We start from the raw sequence: 12,754 nt of genomic DNA on the forward strand, positions 1-12,754 counted from the left end.
TCATATTGCCTGTTCCTGTACCAGGCTCTGCTCATGGAAGCCTCAGGAAGGAGAAATTTGCAGACAGAGAACAAAGATGTGGTGCCTTGGCCAGAGGATGATCCCTCACGGGGCCTGATCACAGAGCAGGGCTGCTGCAGGGCAGAGCCACCCCCATCCACCTCCTGGACACACACACTGCTCTCCACAGGCACACAGCCTCAGCACAGAGCTCTGGAGGAGATGCAAGGGACTTGTAAGGGAGACGGGGGAGAACACAATAGCAGAGGCTTGCCCAAAGCACCCGTGAGCCTCTGCCAAGTCCAGGCAGATGGGCACATGGAGCATGTCTGCTACCCAACACAGAAAAAAGTGTTGGGCAGAAAAAAGCCAAGTGTCCCCAGGATGAAGGGTCCAGCTCAACAGATGAGATAAGCCCTGCCAAGGAATGGGTGAAAGTATTCTGGAGAAGAGGAAGGGAAGCACAATTGCTACACACTGCTCATCTCCCCACATCACATCTCCAAGGACTCGTAGCAGAGGTTCGGCTGCACAGCTGTCACCCTGCCTTGCTAAGGCGGCCTGAGCATGCCAGCATCCACTGTCCCCTCTGCCTAAGGCACCATCTCCTGGTCCCTGCCACTTCCAGCCAGCCAGTCACCCCCAGGGACCCCACAAGGTGCCCACGGAGAAACAGGCAGATTGAGAGGCTCTTCACACTTCTAAATGATGGAGATGAAGACACGGGGTGCCAGACACCTCGCGGGAGCTCTGGTAGCTGTGTGCCCATGTGCACACCCGTGAGCAGGAGGAGATCCCTGACACAGCAGCAGCTCGGCTGGGAGCTCCCGGGGCGGCTCCGGCTCGGAGCACCAGAGAGGCACTCCCGGCTGGAGAGGAGCCGGGCAGGGCTGGGCTGGGCAGCCGTGAGCTCCGGGGAGCCAGGACCCACAGCAGGGCGAGCAGGGAGCGGCAGTGCCCGCCACAGCAGCCATGCATTAGCTCGCTGCATTGCCCAGCGCAGCAGCCATGCATTAGCTCACTGCAGTCAGGGATATGCAGTGCCCACCACAGCAGCCATGCATTAGCTCGTGGCAGTCAGGGAGATGCAGTGCCCACCACAGCAGCCATGCATTAGCTCGTGGCAGTCAGGGAGATGCAGTGCCCAATACAGCAGCCATGCATTAGCTCGCTGCAGTCAGGGAGATGCAGTGCCCAATGCAGCAGCCATGCATTAGCTCGCTACAGTCAGGGAGATGCAGTGCCCAATACAGCAGCCATGCATTAGCTCACTGCAGTCAGGGACATGCAGTGCCCACCACAGCAGCCATGCATTAGCTAGCTGCATTGCCCAGCGCAGCAGCCATGCATTAGCTCGCTGCAGTCTGCCCTGACACTGCACCCTCTTAGCTGTGGCGCTGTATTTTGACTGAAGCAGACAAGCAGGGGAATGAAAATGGATCCTTTTATATAAGCTCCTGCCCAGGCTGTAACAGCTCCTGACATCTTTGCCCACTGGCTCCTTGCTGGTGCTGACGTACAGGTCGAGCCAGGACTGCACAGGGAATGCAACCTGCTCCTGCACTGGCAGCTTTGGCACGGGGTAACCCCACAGGGACACGGGCACAGCGTGGCACACAAGAAGCCTGCGCTGGATGTGCTGCTCAGTTGGCAGTGCCAAAGACTGCACATGTTGATGCCCAGCACAAAGGTGTGTCCTGTGGCACCTCCTGGGAGCAGGTCCAGCTTAAGCTCATCTGCCTGGATAATTCCAGCACAGGCAGCTCCAGCAAGACTTGGTGAGTTCAGTACACAAAAGGGCCAGGGCTGCTGCAAGTTTGGATGCAAGGGGGTCACATATGGGGTGCTGTGTAGGGACCCACTGTGCCAGAGGAAAGTCTGAGTGAGGAGCAGGCCGGAGGAATGGATGAGCACAATTGGCTGTGGTAAAAGCCAAGGCTGTGAAAGCCCATTACCATTAGAGTAATTATTGCAATTATTATATTTTCAAATTTTTGACAATTCAGTAAGAATTAGCTTAACAGAAGAAAACATTTTCTGCTAAGTGCTGGTGAATCTAAAACAGAGAAGTAAAATGGCATTTCACTTTACATCTGGACATTTCCAAGGATTTACCCAGCTCTCTAAAATAAAAGTCAAGGAACTTCCCAAACAAAGATTTCTTACTAAAGGAAAGTAACAATTAATTAATAGAGAAAATAGTATAATGAAACCCTGGGATATTATCCTTTTTCTGCCCCAAACAAACAATTCAGCAAAACAAAAGCAGTGGGCTTGGCAGTGGTGGGACTCAATGGTCTTAAGAGGTATTTTCCAGCCTAAACCATTCTGTGATATCTTGTCCTGATCTGCTGAGACTGGCTTGTGTCACCAGAGTTACTGACAGCTTTGGCATGTGGGTGCAGCTAGGGTGGCCCCCTCCTTCCCCAATCCATCCAGAGAACCAGCACAGGCAATAAAAACCCATAATGAAATGGCTTTAAAGAACAAAGTGTATAGAAGGACAAAGCTGGAATGAATTAAAAAGAAGTATATAAAAATAACAAAAAAAGAGCATTGCAATTAGCTAAACTGTTAAATGAATAAAAAGGTATTAAATAAAATTTTCTGAATGTCAAGTTGACACAGTTTTTTACATTCAGGCAAGGAAATTAGTCCCTTGAGCAAATCTCCCTGCTCCAGGGCTGGGCATTAAAGGCTTTCTGGTGGATGCTGCTGGCTGAGGTGCCTTTGATCTGGGCTGCTGGATGCAGCTCACATCTCCCAGCCAAGCTAGCCCTGAGCACAACCCCTCCTCCCACAGCCCAGCCCAGGACAGCGCTGCAGGGCTGGCCCAAGCCAGGAACCACAGCAACAGCTGAGCCTCTCCAGTGCCACCCAAATGCCCCAGCGGCTCTTTTCATCAGGGCGCCTTTCCAGCCTGGTTTGCCACCTCTCCCCCAAGCGGGACAAGCAGCAGGGCAGCTCTGTGTCACACCGCCCCTTCCACCTCTCCCGCAGGCACCAGCAGCAATTTCCCCTCTCTGGGGAAAGCAGCTTTCTTCAGCAGCATGTTGCCTGTCACAGGCTCTTCCCTCAGCGCCTCCTGAAGCCGGTGAAACCTTTCTTTTTGGGAACGAGGGGAATGCTCCCTCCTGTGGCAAACGCAGCGCCGGCCCCGCTCCCCGGCGTGAGGAGCCCCGGAAGGGGCCTGGCTCCCCGCACCTGCAGAGCAAACATCCAGCAGCACCTCGCAGGCTGGTGACATTCTTTCCTGCCTGCAAGGTCATTCACGGGAGAGAACTGTGGCTCCCGAGATGTACATATGTATGTGTATCTGTAATCCTCGTGTGCGTTGTATATAATAATAAATGTAGAACCCAGGAACTTAACCAGTGAGGTACCAACAAAGACATCAAACGAAGCAATTTGTCTCAGACAATTGCCTGAGCTGCCTCCGATGTCGCTGTCTCGCCGCTGACAATGAGAGGCTCTTAAGTGTCCTGAAATCGCACTGCGAGCTCCCCAGCGCTCTCACTGCCGCCTCCCTTCCTCTCCCTCGAGCTCCTTCCTGTGTTTCTCCAGCAAAACACTTTCTTACGCAAATAAACATGCAGGGAGGCACAAAAGGCATTTTGTCTAGGATTTCAACGCTACCACGTATTTCTCATTCAAATATTCAGCTGTATCCTTCAGAGATCAAAAGCACAGCACTGAAACGAGGCGAAGCACGAACATCCCAAGCCAATAGCTCAAGCTTCCCTTTCATTCCTGTTCTGGCTGAGGAAGCAGATGAGAATTCCATCACTGTGGTGGCTCCCAGGTGTCACAGGCCCAGGACTCCTGGGCACACAGGTACAGCTCTCGCACCACCCATCTCTGCACAGGGCTGCCAGTGATTACATTAATGGCCATTAACATCTTCACGGGCGCTGCCTGTACAACCAGCAGGTGACTTACGTGCTGAGGGGTCTCCAGGGAGGTGGAAGGTGGGGCTGGCACAGCCTGGACCAACTGGAGAAAGCTCACTGCTCCCAGATACCTGGAGTGGGGTCTGGCCCAGGGAAGGGCGGCCCCGTGCTGCACCAGCAGCCAGGGAAAGCACAACTCACTGCACAGCACTGAGGCATCCCTGCCACCTTCACACAGGGAGCTACAAAGGGAGGAGCGGATAAAGTCGTGTAACCCTGACCCAAAACGTGCCCACAAGCCCCTCCTGCACCCCTACATTTCAGCCAGAGACCACACCTGTAGTCCACCACAGGCTCAGGTTCATTACCAGGGACCAGATTCCCTGCACAACCCCCTCCACGATGGTGACACCCATCTCCCATCCCAAACAGCCTTTTCCCATGGGAAACCTTGGGGCAACAGAGCCGAGCCCCAGCAGCTGCCCACTGCTCTCCCCACCTCAGTGAGGACAGTGCTGAGCAGAGGGCTTGGGCTTGGCATGGGCATGTTTACCGTGTAATATATGAACTCATACCAGTTTTATAAGCCACTCCTGGCTCAAATCACATTGTAATTCTGAACAGTCTTAAACTCATTTAAATCCTAATAAAAACACCGCCTTGCATTTGCATTCGCTGCTTGCAGGTCCCTGCGGCTGCCGTGACAGCAGCTCCTGTGGAATTGGGAGTGCTGGAAGCCATCCCTCACAGGAGGGGTCAGGATGCACACTGAACAGGACAATTAGAAACACAGATGCAAGAAAGGGACCTCCAGACTGACCAAGGATGATTGACAGAGCAGTTGTGTGTCAAAGCTTTCACAGTAACACAGGAGAGCAGCAGCACCAGCATGGAAACCTCAGCGTCCCACCTCCTCTGGAATCCCAGAGGAGATCCAGGTCAGCTCTGTGGACACACAGGCACAAGGCACCTGCAGACAGCACCATAACTGGGTTTAAAAGAGACCAGGGAATGACTAATGAGGCACCAGGAAACAAGCAAGGCTGCAGGTGCTGTGTGAAGCGTGTGCAAGAACCACACGGGCGCCCTGGGGCAGGTGGGGACAGATCCAGCAGGAATCTGCCCTGCTTCCCCACACATCCCAGGCTGCTGGAGACACAGGGGGGTTGCTGCCACACTGGGGCACCTCACACCCTGGGGAGGGCTCTGGGGCTGCATCCCAGCAGATCCTCCACCTGGAGCACATCCCCCACCCCAGCACCACTGGCACCAAGTGCCAGTCTTGCCCTTCTCTCCCAACGCAGCCCAGCTGTGCTCCAGCTGTGCTAGAGGATGCAATGGGGGCTGGCTGATGGTTGCCCCACGAGGCCCAGCTCCCCTTTCCAAGCCCACACAGCTCTCATGCCACCAAGGCACAGCAGTGCTGACTCAGGCCCTGCCCACTGTGTCCCTCCCCAGTGCTGCTGCCCCACTGCTCCACAGCCTCAGCTCTCCTCCAGGCTCAGCCCTGCTCCATTCCCATCCCTCCAGCCCACTCGCCCTCCTCAGCACTTGTCCAGTGCTTTATGCATGCCTGGTTTTGGCAGTGGCATTAATAGGCTCCCCTGAAACAGTGAGATTATGAGCTATACCCATCCAGCTACAGAAATACTAATTATTAGTAACTGTATGAGATAAATGGAAATATCAATGATGAAAGTCAATATTATTGCCTCCTTTGTTCCTGTTTGTTTTATTTGTAGATGAAAGGACCACTCAGGCCGTCTCCCCAGGATGTGGCCGGGAGCTGGAACAGCTCCTCTTGGCAAGCTCCTCCAGAGCTGTGCTCTGATAAGAAATCACACTGCACACATGCTTGCAAAGGGCTCTCTAAATCAGCAGCCCTCAAAAGCAGCCATTGTCTTTGATTGATTCATAAAACTGGAGCTGCTTCCATTCCCTGCTCCAGAAGCAGGCAAGGGAGGATTTAAGGAAGGGAGAAGGTGTAGTGTGGGTGGCAGTGATTAATTGTGGAACATGGCACGGCACTGGGAACGCTCCATGGTTTGGCTGGCTTTGATGCTCACGCCTTCATCCTCCTCACTTGGCAGTTTAGGCACCAAGATGGGAACCAAGGACCCCTCCCAGGCTCTGACAGAGATTCTCAGGCAGGTCCCAGGGCCCTGCTGCAGCCAGGTGAGCACTTACAACATCAACATTGCCTTAATCAGCAAGTCTGCTCCCTCTGCATGTTCTGAGTCAGAGCTGCTGATTTTGGTGACAAGAGACTTTTTTTTTTTTTTTAAGCCCTATTAGCCTTGCAGAGCTAACACAGCTAAGAGCAAGTGAATGGGATACTAATTTTGGATCACACCTCACAGCACTGGGAGTGCACTTCCTAGAGCAGCCTGTCTTCCTCTACCACCCTCTCCAGCATTGCCACGTGCTCCCCACAGCCATGGGGGGCAGGACACAGCCAGGAGGGAGCCATGGGATGCACCAGGGACATTATTCTTGTTCCTAGTATACCCTAAAATATGTCACTAAACTGCCTCCATTCCCTTCCAAGCCCTGAGTCCATCACCAGCAAATATCCACAGGAACAAAGCAGCCCCCTGCCTCCCAACTCACCATCTCCAAGGTCAATGCAGTGATCACCTCCCTGCAGTGAATACAAACCATCCCAGCCCCTCAGTGCTAACCAGGACAAACACTCCTGCTGCCTCTCTCCATGTGCAAGGAGATCAGAAGTGGAAGCCTTGCAGGAGTAATTAGAACAGTGTTTAAAAGCAGTCAGCCTATCTTAAATATTTCATGGAAGGTAATTTTTTTTTTAAATAAAGCTGCTTTAAAACCCCTTCTTGCCCCTTGGAGCATGTCAGGGTGCAATTAAGCACAAAGTATCAATGCATAAACCCAAAGAAACAAACTGCCATGCACACCCACCTCCACTCTCACTTCTTCCCTCTAGTTAACATTGATGTGACATCCCAAAGCTGTGTGTGCTCACGATATAATCACCCACCCCAAGACTAGGGAGAGCTGGCTCAACTGCTAGAAAGCCTCAGAAGCCTCCCAGTGTCACAAACACAGTGCCCAGAGTCCTGCCACGGGGTCCCTGATGGTCCCCACCACAGCTCATGGGTGCTGGAGAGCCCTGAGCACCAGACTCTGTGAGATCCCACCCGTGGGCTCTGCAGAGCTGCTGTGCAGCGATGGTGGCATCCAGCAGATGCACTCCTGGTGCCACCCTTGGGCAGGGCAGCCTGGTGCCCTGCCTGGCTTGGTAGATTTTTGCAAAAATAATTATTTTTAACAACAGAAAAATCTTTTAATAGCTTTGTCAGCCCTTGGAGGAAGGCATTTGAGAAGAAATTTGTTTTAAGCCAGAGAGCCAGGTGGGAACCAGGCAAGGCAGAGAACAGAAATCCAGGGCTTCCCTTGGCCCTACCGGGGTGAAGAAGCCAACCTTCCAAAAGAGACCACAGGCACCTCTGCCTCTGTGACATTCCATTCCTTCCTCCAGCCCAGCTCTCCCAGTCCCACTGTTTAACCACAGCTTTTGGGCCAGCTGAAGACAAGGGTGGCTCTGGTGTCCCCACTGTCCCTGGGGACAGCCCCAACACCGCTGCCACTCCTACACATCCCCCCACCTCGGGGGGACACCAGGCTTTTCATGCAACCTTGGCACCAAAAACTTGCTTTTCAATAGTGAAAATCCAAGATGTTCCACAGGGGCTTGGTGGAAATCTTGCTGCAAGTCTGTGGCCACATCACCAGAGCTACAAACACCAGAGAGGACATGGGGGATTTTTTTGGGAGCATTTATGGCACATGCAGTCAGAGAGGAAGAGAAACATCCCTCAGAAACCACAGAGGTTCAAAGATCGACACAGTTTGAACACTAAAAATTCATGCATTACAATTCCACTCAGGCTCAGAACTAAATAAAGCCTCTGACCACATCATCCAGCCCAAGGTTTGCAGGCTCCTTGAGGAGAGAGCTTATGTGCCTACTGGATGCTCAGGCTGAGATCTCTGCTCCCAGCACCACATCCTGCTTCCCTCCAAGCTTTTGGGCAGGGCAAGAGTCTGTGGGGTGCTTGGGACTCCAGTTGTGCCTTGCTGCCCTCTTCTTGCACTGCTTAGCGGACAGAGCAGCCTGAGAAATCGACCACACACCCCTCTCTCATTATCCCAAATTCCCTAGGAAATGACTTTTCTCCTTTTCTCAAAGGAAAAAGCAGAAGGAAAACCAAAAGCATCTAGTTTTCTAAATACTGTTCTTAGGAAAAACCTTCAGTTTTTGCAAAGAGCACTCCAAAAGAAAACACCCAAATCCAAAAACAGAGCAGATGGCTCTTGGTGCTTACATTTTCAGGAGGACTTTAACCAGCAGGATCATTTCCCAGCAGAATTTTCTTTTAAGAGACAATCACTAAAAATAAATGCACTTCAGAGCTTGCTGTTGAGAAAGTATTTTCACAGAAAACTGCTATTTCCATGGTCCCTGTAGCTGCTCTGTCAGCCCTGACACAGTGGGAGCTCCTCCTCGGAGCATCCTTCACACACAGCTTCTCCCAAGGTCCAATGCACACAGAGCACCTGTGGGAGCAGGGAGGGACCTCTGGGCTCACTCCTGATTACCATAAAACAGGAAACAGCAACAAGAAGCTACAAACACCTCTCTGCAAAGCTGGAATGCCTTTCCACAGGCTCCTCTCACACAGGAATGCGAGGCAAGGTAAGGACAGGTCCCTTTTTTGCATGCACCAGGTTGAGCCTATGCAGCCTGATTTTTGCTTTGAGCAAAGAACAACATAAGGGAGAAATTACACATCTGAGTGTGAAAGAGTTCTGCCTCACTGCTTTGATTCTCTTTTCCCTGAACCAGGCATGGAGCACTGTCCCTGGGCAATCCCAAGTGAGCCCCTGTGCTCTGTCCCAGGTGGGAGTGCCCCTCCCAGTGCCACCACTCCTGTTGAACAGAGATCCCAGCACACTCCTCCATCTCCTACTACCTTGGACAACATCCAGTTTCAACAAACCCTCCTCCAGCTGTGGCAGATGAAAGATGCTTGAATCATCCTGTTTTTTTGGTTTTTTTTTTTTTCATTAGGAAACCAAACTCTGCTCTTCACCAAGAGATCCTTTTTATTCTCTCCTGAGGACTGACATCCTGGGAAATTGCCTCAGCCCAGTCAGCTCTGATGTTTGCTGTCTCACGCACCTCGCGCATGGGGCTGACAGCTCACAGACTGAAGCTGAGCATGGGGATGTGCAGAACAAGCCAAAACCTGCTCCTGTCTCTTTTAACTGTCCCAGCAAGAGCATGGGGAGGGGGCTGAGCAAGGAGCACAGAGACATCTCAAAGCCACTGCTTTTTGAGGACCCTCTCGCCTGCCTTCTCCTGGAAGACAAAGCCACTCCTGCCTGGCATTCCCACGCTGCAGCATCCGGCTGCCCACCTGAATCGCTCCACAGGGCAGCGTTTGTCCCTCCCTGATGTAACATGAGCTGGAGCAAACCCACACAGTCCCATCACAAAGCCCTGTCTCAAAAGCACCACCATCCAAATACTCATTTTAGAGTCCTCTCCCCCTGGTGAAACCCTCTCCTGAGCAGGCACGATGGACTGACTGAACACCTCCCACCTGCCCCAGATCTTAGCTGGAAGCCACCTCGCCTCTCCCCCACCAGGAGGGCTGGAAAGCCACCTGATCAAGGGGGAAGGAAAAGACATTTTTACTGTGCTTTTGGCAATGGAAACCAGTCCAGCCCTGGACTGGGCACAACAAATGCACGTGAGCGTCACACACAGCAATGCTCTGAGCTCAGCTGCACCTACCTGGGTCAGATGAAGGCAGGATGCTGGGGGATCAGATGCCAGGTGTGCACTGGGCTTTGGCCTCTCCTCTGCTTTCCACTCATGCACTGTGAGCAAAAGGAAACCAAAATTAGGGCTTTAAACCTGGCATTTGAGAGATGAGCAGGAGAGAAATTAAAAAGCTGTGAATGCTTTTCCCTCTCTCCCTCCCAAAACTGAGCTCAGACAAGCTCAATCTTCATCCAAGCTGATATTTAAAAGTTATAAATCAGGATGTAACAGACAGAAAAACACAACTACCAAAATGTAGTGGCCCTGCTGCTGGAAGGCCCAAAATGAACTGCTTAAGAGAGCCATTTTCCCACAGAAATAGAGCAGGTCTGTACTTAGTAGAGCATTGATCTGCTGACAGCTACCAGGACAGATTTGGGCCAGAGCACTTGGGAATCATTTGCAGTGATCTCTGAAGAAGCACATGCATGCAAAACCCCTCAGAAAAACACTGTTGTAAGGCACTGCTGCAGCTGAATACAAGTCTAGGTGTCACTCACTGGTCAGCACGGGCTTACACTTCCTTCCAAAACCCTCCCCAGGCAGCTCAGTCCCTGGCTGCAGCCCTGTATCCCAGCCAAACGCTTCACAGAGGACAGAAACTGCAAAACATCACCAAAGAGCTGAGCTGCAAAAGGCTCTCACAGCTCAGGACCCCCAGCAATGAGGCATGAGCCTCAAACTGCACCCCACGGACCCAGGGGGCTTGAGGGCTCTCCCACAGATGTGCTGGGATTTGGAGATGCTGCGTTACATCCAGAACACTGCCACAAGTCCTGGGGACAAAAGGCTGGGCCTGAGAGATGCCAGGAGCTCGGTGCAGCTGAGGGGTGCACAGGCTGCCAGCACTGGGGTGCCCCAATTTACCAGCCTGGGGCTCCCTCCCACTGCCACCACAGCCCAGACAGTGCTGGAGATAGAAAGCTCAGCTGCAGCCCTCCTGCAGGTGTGGGAACAAGTGCCCCACAATCACCATTTCCCAGCACAATTTTTGCTGTTCAGGAGATGAGGTCAAAGCAGGGAGATGTATTCCTCCTTTCTTGCCATAAAAAGCCATTTCTCTAAGTCCTGAGCCACTCCACAAATGGGGGCACAGAGGAGCCTCCAGGAGGTATGAGCACTGCTGGGGGGGCTCCAGCCCCACATGGGACAGAGTCTGTCCTCCCAGCACAGGGACACAGTGTTGGGCTGCCAGGGCCTCTCCCTTGCCCACCAGCTTTCCTGAAGCAGTTATCACACCCAAAATAACCCAGAAAAGCGAAAGCATCTGATTTCCAGAGGTGTTGAGTGCTCTTGGCTTCACACTCAGGTGTTGGTGCCCCAGCCCTTGGCTAATTCTGCCCCAGAGCAGCAGACTTGGCAGACAGGTGGGCAGGGAGGGCACAGGTGAGGGGGAGGCAATGCTGGCTCACCTGCCCAGCCCCCTTCTGCACACAGCTCCTGCACAGACAGGATATGTGACACCAGTTAATGGTTCCTTGTTTTTTTGGGGGTTATTCCTGTTACTGTCTACTCCTCCTCAGGAACTCATATATAAGCAGATCTTACAAAAATTCCCAAAGCTACCAAAAAAAGTCCATCTGTGTCAAAACTGGGAGTACAAATGCCTCTACTTTAGGGGAACAGAACATGCCCAATCATGCTTCAAAGGACATCTGAGGTCCTAACACTGCTCAAGATCCTGCAGAAGGCATTGGAAAAACGGGAAATTACTTATTTGGTTTATTTTTTGCTTTCACACATCACTTATTTTAAAAGACTAAAAACATGTTTATGAGTTTAACATATTTAAATGGATCAAAATCTGTTCAGCAAGGATGGAAAACAACTCTCCCACCCCAAACTTCTTGTGGGCTGGGACCTGCTTTTCAATCTTCCACCCACAGCAAATATTCCAAATCCATTTTTAAACTGAGAGGCTGGGGACAGATCGGGGAGAGGACCCATGTGGGGAACTGTGCCACTGCTCTCCTCATCACCACCCCAAGCACCCCTTACCTAAAGTCACTCAGGGACACCTGGGCAAGGGATCAGCTGGGAACAGGGGACAATACAGGCATCTGTGTGTGGGGAGAGCATCCAGAGAAGATAAAATGAGAAGCTTTCCTTCCTCCTCCTCCTCCATCAGCAGCTTTCCACAAGGAGGATCAATGCAGCCCACTGTAACTGCACCGTTGTTCCATTTTTAATTAATGAAAGAAAAAACTAATCATTGAATTAAACTTCTCATTACTCCAGCTGAATACCCTCTAAGTAAATTTAATTACTGTACGAATTGGGTTTCTCCCTGCCTGTTTCATTAACTACTGATAAAGATGGAGAGAGGGGGAAAAAGAGGGAGAAACAAAAACAGAGAAAGAGAATGAAAGGTGGGAACACTAAATGCAAACCCAGAGGTGCATGACTCTGGAGATTTCAGGGGCTTCCAGTAAGGGCCTGGGGAAAGACTCTGCCAAAGCAGGGTGGAGGGATTCCCTCTGGAGCAAACTCACAGGGACAAGGTCCTACCACCCTCTCCAGCACTGCCACTCACACCCTGGGGTCACAGCCACCTGCAAAGCATCCAACAGAGGTTTGGGCACAACCAGCTCCCCTCCAAACAAGGGCAGACACTGATTTCAGACCTGCAGCAGCCATGATCCCTTCTGATCTCACGTCCCTCGGAGCTGCCAGGTTTTGTTCCTCTGCAACAAAGGCAGCAGCCCCACAACAGTCCAGCAGGGAGCCGGTGCTGCCAGAAGCCTGGGAGCACGTGTGAGCAGATCTGGAGCACCTGCTGTCCCACCACGCTCCCAGACACCTGCAGTGCTGTGCTCGAAGCCTTCCTGCTGCAGTGGGAGCCAGGATGTGCCAGCAGCACACCCCTCTCAGGAAACCAGCCCAGGATGCCTTCCTGCAGCCCCTCCCGGTGCTGCACAGATTTTGCTTATGCATCATTTTGGGGCTCTCCTATTCTCCTCCTATGATTCAGCCCTCCATTTCTCCTTCCTGACAGAGGGCATGAGCC

The 12,754-nt window shown here is 52.2% G+C and overlaps 1 protein-coding gene across 3 annotated transcripts in view; it reads right to left on the reverse strand.

Annotated features, from left to right (window-relative positions):
- Positions 1-12,754, reverse strand: part of LINGO1 (leucine rich repeat and Ig domain containing 1) — a 199,029-nt gene that overhangs the window by 48,553 nt on the left and 137,722 nt on the right. For all 3 annotated transcript variants that reach the window (XM_085588473.1, XM_085588472.1, XM_031505768.3), the window contains one exon: positions 9,718-9,803. The gene's annotated coding sequence lies outside the window, so the exon portion shown is untranslated. The remainder of the gene's footprint in view (positions 1-9,717; positions 9,804-12,754) is intronic.

Source organism: Lonchura striata, chromosome 10, assembly GCF_050655825.1.
Source record: "Lonchura striata isolate lonStrDom1 chromosome 10, ASM5065582v1, whole genome shotgun sequence".
Lineage (NCBI taxonomy): Eukaryota > Metazoa > Chordata > Aves > Passeriformes > Estrildidae > Lonchura > Lonchura striata.